Source organism: Quercus suber, unplaced genomic scaffold (assembly GCF_002906115.3).
Source record: "Quercus suber isolate HL8 unplaced genomic scaffold, Cork oak 2.0 scaffold_869, whole genome shotgun sequence".
NCBI classification, from domain to species: domain Eukaryota; kingdom Viridiplantae; phylum Streptophyta; class Magnoliopsida; order Fagales; family Fagaceae; genus Quercus; species Quercus suber.
The window spans coordinates 199,856-214,640 of record NW_027070299.1 but is presented as its reverse complement, the minus strand read 5'-3'; positions in this window follow the sequence as shown (position 1 = coordinate 214,640).

Genomic DNA, 14,785 nt, shown 5'->3' with positions numbered 1-14,785 from the left:
AAATGATAAAGAAGGAAGTATGAATAACAAAATATTCATTGCATACGGTTGTAGGTATTTAATTTGATGAAGAGTTTCAATTGTAGCATATGTCATCATTTATTGCGAAAATCTAAATATTATGACAATATTTTATCAAAACTTACATATTTATTGTTGGAAGATGACGACATTTATTATCATTCTTAGTAGAATTTTTTTGTGAGTAGATACTGTCTTTAGTAAATATGTTCTAAGAAATTATTATAGTAAGGATCTGTTTGGGATCCGCTTATTTTGTTGAAATTGAAATTTTTTTGCTGAAAGTACTGTAGATAAATGTAAATGTTAGCTGAAATAGTACAGTGAGATCATAAATACCAGAAAGTGCAATGTGACTCATAAATAGTAGCAAAAAAAGCTGAATAGTAAAATAAGTTGGCTTTTTAATTTTTGCCAAACACACACTAAATAGATAGTCATATGTTAAAAAACTATTCTAAATTTAAATACAAGATTTGCTACTACTTCAAAAAAAAATTCTTTCTAAAATTTTTTCACTCAAGAGGCTACACGTGCCTTGCTCGTGCAACCCTTACTAGTATATAAAAAAATTAGGGACTAAATTAACAAATTTTAAATATTAAAAATTAAATTGACACAATAGAGTATTAGCATTAGGTGGCAGGTTGGCTGTAAACCCTTAGATATATTTGTATTACAATGATTCGAGCAAGTTTATCCTTTTTAAAGAAAGGGTTATACTAACATATGCTCTAATGGTATAGGTTAATAAATCATTTTTAGAAACTTTTTATGAAAAAATGAAAAAATAGAAAACTATTTTATGAAACTTTTTAAAGAAAATATATGCTTTTGGCCACCTCATTGCTAGCTAAAATTTTGTATATATGAATAGTATATATTTTAGTTTTTAAAAAAAGTCTAAAATAACATTTTACCTCAAGGACATACATTAATAAAACCCTTTTAGGAAACTTTTTATGGAAAATTGAAAAATAGTAAACCATTTTATGAAACTTTTAAAAGAAAATATATGCTTTTGGCCCCCTCATTCTCGGCTAAAATTATGCATGTATGTATAATTAGTATTTACTTTATGGGTAAACAACATAATTGGTCCTCAACCTTTACACTATATCTCAATTTAATCTCTAACGTTTCAAATGTGTCAATTTCGTCCCTAAATTTTTGGTATTGTATCCAAATGATCCCAACAGTTAAGTGATGGATGGAAAATGTTTACATGACTAATGGTCAAAATAAAATATTATTTTTTGCCACATAAACTGTCATATGTATTGCCACATCAGCATAAACTTTAAAAAAATTAGTGTCACGTGTTCTTCAAATTATTTTTTTTCTCCTTTCATTTTCTTTTGCTTTGCTTTCTTGCGGAACAAACGGGATTATAAACCCAGAATTCAAAATTTCAGCTTCATTTTCCTAGAAACCAAACCAGGGAAAAAACAAAACTTTGAAGCACAAGCCACTCACCTAATTTCTTGTTCTTCTTGCTTGCTGTCAACACTATCATGCTTATTGGAATCAAGATTTTCCTTTTCTTTAATCTAAACCAATGATAAAATCTTTTACCCTTGCTCTTCCTACACGCCATCAAAGTTCTATGCTTGTTGTCATCATATTATACATCTTCTTTAATTCCAATCCCACCCAAAGATCAAAATAGTCCATAAATTTCTTTAGTGTTACTAACAATTTGTTGTTAGACCTAGTGTCAAACTTTATCAACATCAATACAATTACGCCTAAGAGCTTTGAAAATAATATGGACTTTGTAGACGGCCTTTAAATTTATGTAAGCAACATAAATATTGTGTGTGTGTGTTTTTTTTTTTTCCAGAAATGGGTTTGTTAGGCTACGTTTGTTTCAATGTAAAATATTTTCAGGTGAAAATATTTTTGGGAAAAGAAAATATTTTCAAGTGTTTGGCTGCATTATGAAAATTGTTTTAGAAAACGTTTTCAGGTGTTTGGTTGCATTCTAAAAACCCAAATTTTTACTAGTTTCTCACATTTTCTCAACCATTTTCACAGCTTCCAAACAAATTTTATAATGGAAAATTTCAGTACATACAATTAACAAAACAAAAATCAATTAGTTCCATTCATTCACAAGTTGAACTTGGTCAAATTGAGAGAGAGGGAGGAAGAAAGAGTGAGAGGTTGAGGGAAAGAGAGATAGATCGGGAAAGAGATGGAGATCGGGTCAACGAGATCGGTCTTCAGTGGTGGCGACGATCTTCAGTGGTCGTGACGAGATTGGTCTTGGGTGGTAACGACGAGAACGAGATGCAAGGCTCCGATCTAGATGGCGGTGACATTGAGCAAGAGGGAGAAGAAGAGTTGAGGAAGAAGAGAGAAAAAAGAGGAAGCTTGACCGGCGTGTGATCTAGGTAGGGTGGCGTGATCTGGGCAGTAGGGGCGGTAGGAATGGCAACGGGTTGAGTTCGGGCCGGATTTTTCCATACTTGGACCCGACCCGTGTGGTCAAGACCCGTGGCCCGAACTGGGCCCATTTACTAACCGGGTTTTTTTGTCGTGGCCCGAACCCGCCCTCGCCGGGCCCCGCGGGCCCCGTTAAGGGATTGGGCCCAATTTGTGGCCCAACCAAAAAAAAATAAATAAAAAAGAATTGAAGCCCAAAATATTTTTTGCCTATATTCAAGCTTGCATATTCTAATTCAAGCCTAGATACTGTGGCCCAAATGTTAAGCCCAACCAAAAAAAAAAAATTTTTTTGAAGCCCATATTTATTTTTGCCTACATTCAAGCCTGCATATTCTAATTCAAGCCTAAATAACATGGTCCAAATGCCAAATTAGTCCAAACCATAAGCTACTAATCATATATTGATAAATCACCTGTTAAAGAAAATCATAACTAAAATCACCAGCTAAACATAAAAATAAATAAATAAATCCAACAAGTCCAAGAAATAAGTATCAAAAGTCCAACGAGTCCAAGAAATTAAAAAACTACAAAATAAATCCCTCAAGTTTACAATAATTACAAACCAACAAATTAATCCAACAAGGCTAAGAAATTAAAAAAGCTACTAAATTAATACAAAATGTTTAATCTTCCACAATTGTGACACAACTCCCATCAATTGTGACAACTCGCATCATCTTCATTTGGCTCCCCATCTTCAAGAACCAGATTTGTTTGTGTCTGTGTTTGTGTCTTCCATCTCCATTTTAAGATCTGCATTCCCAACAAACACAAAAAACAATAAACAATTTCTTCCATTAAACAAACTATGCAGATATGAAGGGAAAGAACAGGGGAACAGAATGCTTTGAGACTTGAATCAAGTAAAAGATATGTGTACAAAAATTCACTACCATATTTCACACTTAGTTTCACTGATTTCAACATCCCCAATGTATTACTTATCATCAAATCCAATCCTAATTACCAAAACAAACCCAATAACACCACAAACACCTTAACCCATAAACCAAACCCTCACCCACCCAAAACCCAAATAAACATTATTATCATCACAACAAATTCAATGAACCACCACACAATCAAAACCTCCAAACAAATTTTAATGAAACACTGAAAAAAAAATCCAAAATTTTAAAACAAAAATTGGAAAATTAGTAAGTAATTTTTGAGAGTCACAACCAAACAAACAGGAAAATTAGTAAGTAACCAAACTAAGTCATTTTTCAGATAACATTTTCCTAAAAAACAAACAGGTAGAACTATAACTTCAACAAGTAAATTCAATTACAGCATATCTCTCTTCACACACACTGTCGAAGCTTCCAGAAACTAATGTTTGAAACAAAATTACTAAAAAAGTTAAACAACAAAGAAGAAAATAAAGAAAATGGTGATTTATTTTTGTTATTGGGTTACCTGTGGCTCGAACGACAAAGCAGTAAGGGGAGCGAGTGAGAGGAGAAGCGAATGACGACGATGGAATGAGTGAGGGCTGTGAGAGTGTGAGGTCGTGTCGGAGTGAGGGAGTGTCGGATCGGACTGAGGGAGAAACTAATGTTTGAAACAAAATTACTAAAAAAGTTAAACAACAAAGAAGAAAATAAAGAAAATGGTGATTTATTTTTGTTATTGTGTTACCTGCGGCTCGAACGACAAAGCGGTAAGGGGAGCGAGTGAGAGGAGAAGCGAATGACGACGACGGAATGAGTGAGGGCTGTGAGAGTGTGAGGCCGTGTCGGAGTGAGGGAGTGTCGGATCGGACTGAGGGAGGGAGAGGGAGTGTTGGATCGGATGAGGGAGGGAGGCGTGACTGAGTACTGAAGATTGAAGAAATGAGGGTTAGGGTTAGATTATAGGTATATATATATATATTAGGGTATTTTTGTAATTTCAGCATACCGGGTTTTTATCCGGGCCGGGTTTCGGGCTGGGTCTCGGATTTTTTGCTAAAACTCGGACCCGACCTGGACCCGCTTCAGGATTTTTTTTTTAAAATCCATACCCGAACCTAAACCTAATCGAACCGGGTAAAATCCAACCCATTACTAGGGTCGGGCTGAGCCGGGTACCCACGGGTCGGGCAAAAATTGCCATCTGTAGGGGGCGGCACGATATGGGTTGGCTGGAGCTTGGCTGAGGTGAGCTTGGAGATGGGTTTTGGACCGTGTGAGGTGTGTGCTTGAGCTCTCTCTCTTCAAATACGGTTTCTGGAAAATGTTTGAAAGTAAAATCAAAGCGTAAATGATTTTACACTTTTAGTGGCTTATTTTACGATCAACAGGTTGCTAAATTTCCGTTTGCCCATATTTTTTGTGGGTACCAAACATACACAAGGGTGTAAAACAGTTTCCTAAAAGCATTTTCATGTGAAACAAACGCAGCCTTAGTTTTGCAATTTTTGCTTTTTCATTAATATTGCTTTTCCCTTGTTCTATTGCTAGGAAAATGAAGTCCAAATTTTCAACTATGGGTTTATAATCCCGTTTGTTTACCAAGAAACCAAAGCAAAAGAAAATGAAAGGAAAAAAAAAAATAAGGGCACGTGTCACTAGTTTTTTTAAGTTTATGCTAACATGGCAGTACATGTGACAGTCAATGTGGCAAAAAATAATATTTTATTTTGACTGTTAACCACGTCAACATTTTCCATCCATCACTTAATAGTTGAAACCGTTTTGACACAATATTAAAACGTTAGGGACCGAATTGATACATTTAAAACGTTAGGAATTAAATTATGATATAGTGTAAAGGTTAAGGACTAATTATGTAGTTTACCCTTATTTTATTTTTAAAAGAAAGTCTAAAATAACATTTTACCTTAATTAAATTGGATTACAAGTTTTTTTATAGATAATTACAATATACTACTAATCTCCGCAGCTTGAATATTTTTACCCCTAGACCGCAAGCACTTTGTGCATGGGAAGTGCCAATTTAGCTACAAGACCTTAGCAATAGGAATACAATCCTATTAGAGATAATAGTATATGTCATTAACTTTAATTAACTGATCATTCATAAATTATGATGAACACATTGTTATTGTAACAATTTTTACAAAGAAAATAAAAGGAAATTAAAATCCCAAAGACAAGTAATTTTTGCTCCTTCCTCTTTAAAAATTTTCTCTAGCTTACTTTGGTGGAGATAATGGAGGAGGGTTTCTTCTTCATCCTCCAAAAATTAGAGCATTACATATTCACTGACAGCACCACCAAACTTTGCTAATTTGCATTTGGGATTCTAGGCAAAAAATTAGAACACAACCTCAGTCACAGAGGGTTTCTTCCTTCCTCTCTCTTTCATTTCTTAATCTCCAACGGTTAGACTCACCTGTTAGTCAATATGCTTTGCTTTTTATTTTTCTTCATGTGTTCACATTTTAACGTGTCCAATTGAACTGGACATTAAACACAAACCGTGTCCTTATTTAATTCTTCATCCAGTCTGCTAGTTTATTCAAATAAGATTTTTTTTTTTTTTTTTTTTATTTTTGATTTGAGATTACAATATACTTTAAGTCACGTGGTGGTTGGCAGAGCTACACTTCAAGTTTTCTTCTAAAGCAAAGTTATACTCCCCAACTTACACTTCAATTACGATTTTAGTTTCTACAAGTCCTACATGTGGGACCCTAAGTGTGATTTTTCTTACCTTCATTATTAGTCATTAAATTAATCAATCTATTATATGATATATAAATATAATAAACTATTATTAAAACTAATATAAATATATTTTGTCTAATATTTTTAGCAATTTTTAATCTATTCTCTTTTTTTTTAACCTCAGACATTATACTTGATAGGTTGTTAATAATGTTGAGGTCTAAAAAATCATAACACTAAGGCCCAAAAAATAGTACAATGGGCCAACTCCATAGAAAGTAATATCAAAGTGGCTGAGCTCACCACAAGGAAAAAGGATGGTAAGCCCAAAAGATCTAAAGCCCAGAACCCACGAAAGGATAGGCCTTAGAAACAAGTGAAGGGAAGAAAAGAAATAGGCCCTGTCTGCCAAGATCAGAAAATCCAAAGAAATCCAATAGAAAGAACTGGCCCGAGATGCCTAGAAACTGTCAGGGGACTCGGGATCCTCGAAGCATACAACGCATCTTGGATGAGATTGAGAAAGCTCAAAAGAGCAACAAAAGCACAAGAAATGAAGGGCAGATACGTCCTTCTCAACAACCCAACGTTACAGAAAGGGATCAGAAAGCTTGACACTAACAATTTATGAACAAAGGTGTGGTACCTTGGGGAACCCAGAAGGATGAACCACAAATGGAAGTAATTGGGAAACTTTTGACTAGCAAAGAAGGAATCAGCTCACTCAAGAAAAAATGACAAAAAGAAAAGGTAGCCAAAAAGCTAAATCTGAAAAGGTAAGATGTAAAAGTCTTGAAGGAAGAGAGATTAAGAAGTCAACCTCTAAGAACACCCCAAAATAGAAAGTTAGCAAGAAGCTTTTAAGGAAACAGCACAAAAAGAAGAAAACTATGTGAAGCAAGGAAAGTACCAGTCATCAAAATGGCTGGCACAGCGTGGGCTCTAGTACCTAGGGAATAGGGGAGGGGAATCAGTGGTACCCTGGAACCCTAGAATAATATTATAAAAGGGAGTAGCAGCCAAACATTCTGGGCATGCAGAAATAGTGAAATCATAATAGAATCATTGAGAAAATTCTGTCAAAACTCAAAGAAAGTAGGGAAATATTGCTCGGTATTCCAAAAAACAGCTATTATAGAACATACTTGGATTCAAAGAGATTAAAACTTTGTAAGTCTTAGAGGCTTAGATAGCCATCTAAGTCTGTAATTTTTGAGCTTATTTGGACCTTGTAACACGTCTTGTGAGTACATTGTAATCCATAATTAAGAAAAATAATGAAATATTTCATATTGATTTGAGGATCCCTAACAATTATTTTGCGTGTTTCTTTATTACATTGTCTTCCTTTGTTGTTTTCTTGTTGTTCAATATATATAGTCTTGCTTGCTAGTGTATATGTACTGTAGGATTCTTGCCCTATGCACCACTTGGTTTGTAAATAGTCCATTTAGCTTCAGTGAACCAAGCCCAGTCCCTTCAAACTACAACAAAAGGGTCTGGGGTCCTAGCTTAAGCTTGGGCCTGGATACTGTCCAAAAAGAGACCCTCACAAATAGTAAAAAAAAAAAAAAATTGAGAATTTCACTTCTAATCCAATACTTGATAATGCTCTCTTAAAGAGTATTGATTACAATTTTGAATAAAAATATTGACTTTTTATATTATTACTTTTTTTGGCATATCTCATGATAGTTTTTTTTTTTTTTTTATGGTATATCTAGTGATAGTTGATTACACATAAGTTTAAAATATTAGTCCAATCTTTTTGTCAATCTTGTCTCAATCTTAGTTATAGTTGATTACACATAAGTTAAAAATATTAAATTTTTTTGTTAATCTTGTCATATGATTGTTTATATTTAACAAAAACACCTTTTGTTCCATCAAAAATAAATAAATACATTATCACATCTTTACAATACTATTTCAATTATTATACCAAGCATAAATGTAGTTTTCTGGCTCTACCATTGCCTAGAGGCTTGAACCCTAGATTTTGTCCCCACATCCCACAAGAATTTTGTATTTGTTAAATGACCACTGCGTGGTGATGGTTCTACTTGACATAAGGGCACGTTGCCATTTTTAATAACGTGCAAACCATACTCATCTACTAAAGAACACCCCCACCATAGTCAAACCTCCCATTTTGACAAAAAACAACGTCCATGAAATTTTAATCCACATAGCCATATAGCAATTAAGTATTAAATTTTAATTTGAATAATTCTTACTGTAGTACCAAAACCAATATTGTTTGTTTCTCTATATTAAACCCAAGGTTTGAAATTCGGACCGGACCGTACGGTCTGACGGAAAAACTTCAAAACGTTTAACTTTACGGCTGTTTAGGATGAAAAACCGTTCCATGCAAAAAAGCAGAGACCCGCACGGACCGCGGTCCGACCGCCGGTTCTGTGAACCGTGACGGTTTTTGAGGTTTGAACGGTTTCCTTTTGTTTCAGCTTTTCCAGTGATTTTTGGCCAATACACTGGTATGAAGTTATGATTAGATCTAGAAGAAATGAAAGAACAAGAAGAAGAACAAAGATCAGAAGGAGATCTGATAATTTCAGATCTTGAACAAAAGGATTTGTAGGAAAAAAAAAAAAAAAGAACCAGAGAAGAAGAAGACAAGTTCTCAAAAAAAAAAAAAAAAAAAGGAAGTAGAAGAACACAACTAAACAGAGTCTGCGCCCAGTTGAAGCAGCAGCCAGTAGACTGCCAACACATTCGCCGATCACGCTCCGTCGTCTGCTGCTGCTTCTTCTTCTTTTTTTTTTTTTTTTTTTTTTTCTTTTCTTCTTCTCTTTTTTTTCCGTTGATGGAGATCACTCTTTTCGCTGAATATTACTGCTATCAGTGCTATCAATGTGTTCTCTTTCTTTTGTGTTACTTTGTTACTTTTTTGAGTTTTGAATTCCAAAGTCCCACGTGGCTAACATTGGAATGATGGAAGGTTTTAAATTTTTAATAAAAGCAAAAAATCTTCAACCATTCAATTGAGATATTTTTTCGGCTGCCAGCATGATGTGATATGCATCTCTCACGTGGCTAATTTTGGAATGATGAAAGGATTTAATTTTTTGGATAATTCAGTAAACCCACCTGAGGTTTGGACCGTTTTCACTTTGCCTACCCGTGGTTCAAAACTTATCATTTGCTCACCTGAACTTCAATCCGTTACCCCCGTTGCCACCTCACCCCAGACGTTAGACAAACACGTTTTAATTCCAAATTAGAACATATCACGGATCAACAACACAAACTCACTCTCTTCTCACTCTCTTTCCTCGCGAGCCCTAGGAAGCGAAATCCCTATAACTGAGCTGGGGTTTTGATTTTCCTGATCGTGGCTTCGTGGGTGAGGTTCTGACTTTGGGTTGTCTTAAGGCATTGAATATTCGAAGATAGATCATCACCAGGTATGACATTTCTGCTTTATGGTTCTGAGCTGGGGTTCAAGTTGTTGATGGTAGCTTTGATTCATAGGAAGTTGGTAATAGATGTCTTCTTCGAGTGGAAATTACTCAGTTCAAGTGGGCATATGTGTACATATGAGACTTGTGTGTTGAGAACAAGTCTGACAGTGGATAATTTTGGGAGAAGGTTTCTGGGTTGTAGCCGATATAAGGTAAGTATACTTTTTACTTAATCTAGTTGATTCACGTGAGATTAGAATGTCATGTGTTCAACTCAATTTATGAACAGGTTGGTCCAAGTGCCTTTCTTTAGATGGATTGATAATCCCACTTGTATGCGTGGGAATGAAGCTGCCCATTGGTGCAACAAAAGCTGCAACTTGCATATGAAAGGGAAAGAGAAGCTACCAGCTGCAGCAGAAGCTATCCAGGCAGCAACAGAAGCTACCAAATGGCAGAAATTGCTCAAGACAGGGCAGCAAAAGCCACTGAGAGGGAGAGAAAGTTTCGAGCTTCCTCTGTTCAAGCCAAGGAGATAGCAGTGAGAGCTTTAGAGCAAGAGAAAGAGAAAAGTGCAGAATTGCTAATTCTGTCATGGTGTTTTTTTTATTTTGGTTATGTTGTTTTCATGTTTTGGCTCAAGTGAGAATGTTGGAATGATGAGATTGAATCTGCCTGATGGTTTGTAATATAAGCTGGTCCTCAATGGTTTTGTAATAGAACTATGAAAGAATTTTTCAGAATGAGAACTATGTAAGGTGGTAGATGCTGTTGGCTTGAAGCCACTTAATAATATAAGCCTTTTTAAGAGAAAGTGTTATTTCTGTTAGATGTTGTTGGTATTTTTGTTTAAAGTGAATTGGCTACTTGTGAGCTGTGAGCTGTGAGCTGTGAGCTGTTGGTGTTGGTGTTTTGTTGTATGTTGTGAGCTGTGTGAAGACAATTGTGTTGAAAGTGAATTTTAAAGTGCATGACAACTTGTCAACTTGCAAGAAAAGACAACAAATGCCACATACACCTGCTATTAACAAACTGCAATAATCAGAATATAATTCAGATGACTGTCATTAAGTTGGAAATTGTATTCATATCTTAAGGTGGTATTGAATAGTCTTCTTCATCACACCAGTAATATAAGGCATTTGGCACAAAAAAACAGTTGCAGCTGCCAATGTTACAAAACTTACAAAAATAAAGTGTNAAATAAATAAATAGATATTATATTTAAATTTGCTTAGGATTTGATATTTCTTATTTGTCTTGTAAAAGTTATGATATGAAAATATACATTTAAAATATAGATATTTATATTTAATTGGATTATTTTAGTTAAATTTTCTATTTATATTAATTTAATATATTTATTTATATTAAATTAATTATGACGTCATTACGGTTCGACCTCGGTTCAACCTTAAAAATCTTGAACCTCTCTCTTTTACGGTTCAATGAACGGTTCGGGTCTGAAAACCATGATTAAACCTATTACTTCTTAATTGTTACAGTAGTAGTACAAAGATCGGTAATAAGTTAACTTAGTGGCGAAATGGAACCTATTGATCAACTATAAGTGGTAAATGTCCATTGTAGAAAATTAAAGGCATTATACCAGTTGGGTTTGTAACGGTGGTTTAGTGCTTAGTTCAAGTTGGGGTTTTTGAAAGGGGTAGGTCTCAGTATAGAGCTTGGCGATGGTCAAGGGCGTAGCCATAAATTTTTGCTTGAGGGGGCCAAGATAAAAAAAATCATATTGATTTGCAATTCAAGAAAAATTTAAAATATAACATTCATACATGTCTTGGCGCATTAGTTTTGAAATACAAACATTAAATCCAAAGTAAGTCTTAACTATATATGTATCATATATATATATATATATATCATAAGATTACTACTAGAATTTTTTTATTAGTGTAATTCAAATTAGCACTCAAAATACTAACAAGCTAATCGACCAATTGAGCATCGTAAGGAAGAATTAATGAAGAGAAATTGAAGCGAGAGCACTCGGTAATGGCAATGAGTATTGAGTAGAGTCTTTTGGGTGACTATAAAGTGCAAGGGGATATTGTAATAGTTTTGTGAAATTGCAAAACTTAAGTATAATATCTAAAGTGTAATACTTTAGATTTTTCAATTAAATTAAAACACATGTTTACCATGACAAATAAAATACAAACAATATTATCATTTAAGGACAATTAAATTCAATACAGAATTTAATTGGGAAATATAATGTACTGCACCTCAATTTTATGACTTTATTCTATTAGGAAAATTGAATGACTAAAAAGTGGTAAAAATGAGGAGTAAAAATTGTAAAGGACATGGACATGGACATGAACATCAAGACATGGGACATGGTCTTAGCCCCTTTGCAGAAAATAATTAAATAAATATAAAGGGATCTGCCAATGGCTGTGCTTTTAATGGAGAATGGAAAAAACAAAATGAATGAATCTTTATGGCTGAAAAGTGGGGATTTGAGACGAGGGAAGGGAGTTCTTGTGGCTGACATATAGGGGGGGGGGGGGCAAGTTTTTTACCTTGCGGGGGCCAGCTATTAAATCAAAGGGACTGAGAACTAGTTCTCCCTACAATAAGAGAGGATTTAAAAAAATTTGGAGGGACCATGGCCCCCAATGCATTACTTAGCTCCGCCCCTGGGCCGATGGTGGCAACACTATAACTGTGTCCTTTCATCTGCGGAAGGAGATGGATTCAATTGTTCAAGTGAATTTGTAAGGCTGTGTCCATTCAACTTTCAAGTGATAGATTACGATGTACTGAAGTTGGCAGTTGATTGCTTGATGCTTATAAGGAAAAAAAAAAAAATAAAATTGAGCACTATGAATAGTATTTAACAGTAATCAGTTCAACCTATCATCACTAGGATTTTACTCATTTGTAAAAAATAGAAAGTTCATTAAAAATTTTCGGTGTACTTATTTGCAGAAATGGGAGGTTTTGTTATGGTGGGGGCACTTTAGTAGACAGGGACGAAACCAAGATTCATGCTTGAGGAGGGGGGGGGGGGGGCAAAGCTTAGAACAAATTTTTTTTTTTTTATGAAAATAAAAGCTAACATTTATTTCATATTTAACAAAATACTACATATAAAATAAGTATTTCTTAAACATTTCATATTATAAAGCACATCGACAAAGTATAACATATAAAATAAGTGTTTCTTATTTTGTCCACGATTTTTGTTAGTCCATATTTATTTTTCTTATTTTGTTTTTGTAGTTAAAGGGGCATGAATTTTTTTATTTTTTTTATTTTATAGTTCAATATCTAAATATTTTAGAGAATGAGAGACAAATATATATATATGGAAAATCTTAATTTTTTTATACTAGTTTTTTTATTTATTTTGGGGGGGGGGGGGCAATGGCCCCCTCTGCCCTAGTGTGGGTCCGTCCCTGTTAGTAGAGATGAATATGATTTGTAGGTATTGAAAATGGTCATGTACCTTTAATCAAATGGAAACTAATTAAATAAGGAGAAAGAGAAAAGAAAAAAAAAAACTAGTATTAATTTAGGAAATGAAATGGAAAGTAATTAGAGTAATGCTAGAGGTACAAACTTTTTAACAAAAAAATTTACAAATTGCTGATGTGGTGAGTGGTTTTTGGTAAATGAAAAGTGCTGTTAATGGCAAGCCTAAATAAAAACCAATAAGAAGCTGGTCACATCAATAGTTTATAAAAATATTATAAAATAGTTTGTAACTGTAGCATTACTCATTTTTATTGCAGCAACAAAACACTACAAAGACAAAACAGCCTCGCCTCTGATAACAGCTTCAAAACCCCCCCGGGGGGGGGGGGGTTTGGGGGGTGGGGGAACAGCAACCTAACTTAAAAGAGCCAAACACATTACAATGAAGAGACACTTACTTAGTTAAGGAGTGGGCAGCTTCATTAGTAGCTCTAGGAATCCAACTAACAGACAAATTGGCATAGTTAGACAAGATATTAAGCATTTCAATGGAAATAGATTTAATCCTCCATGGACATGAATCTGGAACAGCTAGAGCATCATGCCAAATTTTAGAATCTGTCTCAATGAATATGGCCTCAAATGCCATATTAGAGGCCAATGACAAGGCCCATCTGAAAGCTTCAGTTTCAACTCGAAGAGGGAATGTGGTTTTCACTATTTAAAGCCCATTTAAAGTTTGGATTTTGGTTGTTCTTAATTTCGTTACAGAAAAAACAACAACATAGGCTGAAGCAGAACTTGGTTTGCTTCTGCCTATATTGTTATTTAAAGCCCATTTTAAGCCCATATATTTTTTTTAGAATCAAGCCCATATAAATTTTAAATGTGTAAGTTTAGTCCTTAACATTTTTTTTATTAGAAGTTCCTAACATTTTGATATTGTATAAAAATAGTCTCTACCGTTGAATAGTGAATGAAAAATACTAGCGTGCTTAATGGTGATATTTAAATATTAATATTATGTCATGTGGATTANTTTTTTTTATTTTATAGTTCAATATCTTAATATTTTAGAGAATGAGAGACAAATATATATATATGGAAAATCTTAATTTTTTTATACTAGTTTTTTTATTTATTTTGGGGGGGGGGGGGCAATGGCCCCCTCTGCCCTAGTGTGGGTCCGTCCCTGTTAGTAGAGATGAATATGATTTGTAGGTATTGAAAATGGTCATGTACCTTTAATCAAATGGAAACTAATTAAATAAGGAGAAAGAGAAAAGAAAAAAAAAAACTAGTATTAATTTAGGAAATGAAATGGAAAGTAATTAGAGTAATGCTAGAGGTACAAACTTTTTAACAAAAAAATTTACAAATTGCTGATGTGGTGAGTGGTTTTTGGTAAATGAAAAGTGCTGTTAATGGCAAGCCTAAATAAAAACCAATAAGAAGCTGGTCACATCAATAGTTTATAAAAATATTATAAAATAGTTTGTAACTGTAGCATTACTCATTTTTATTGCAGCAACAAAACACTACAAAGACAAAACAGCCTCGCCTCTGATAACAGCTTCAAAACCCCCCCGGGGGGGGGTTTGGGGGTGGGGGAACAGCAACCTAACTTAAAAGAGCCAAACACATTACAATGAAGAGACACTTACTTAGTTAAGGAGTGGGCAGCTTCATTAGTAGCTCTAGGAATCCAACTAACAGACAAATTGGCATAGTTAGACAAGATATTAAGCATTTCAATGGAAATAGATTTAATCCTCCATGGACATGAATCTGGAACAGCTAGAGCATCATGCCAAATTTTAGAATCTG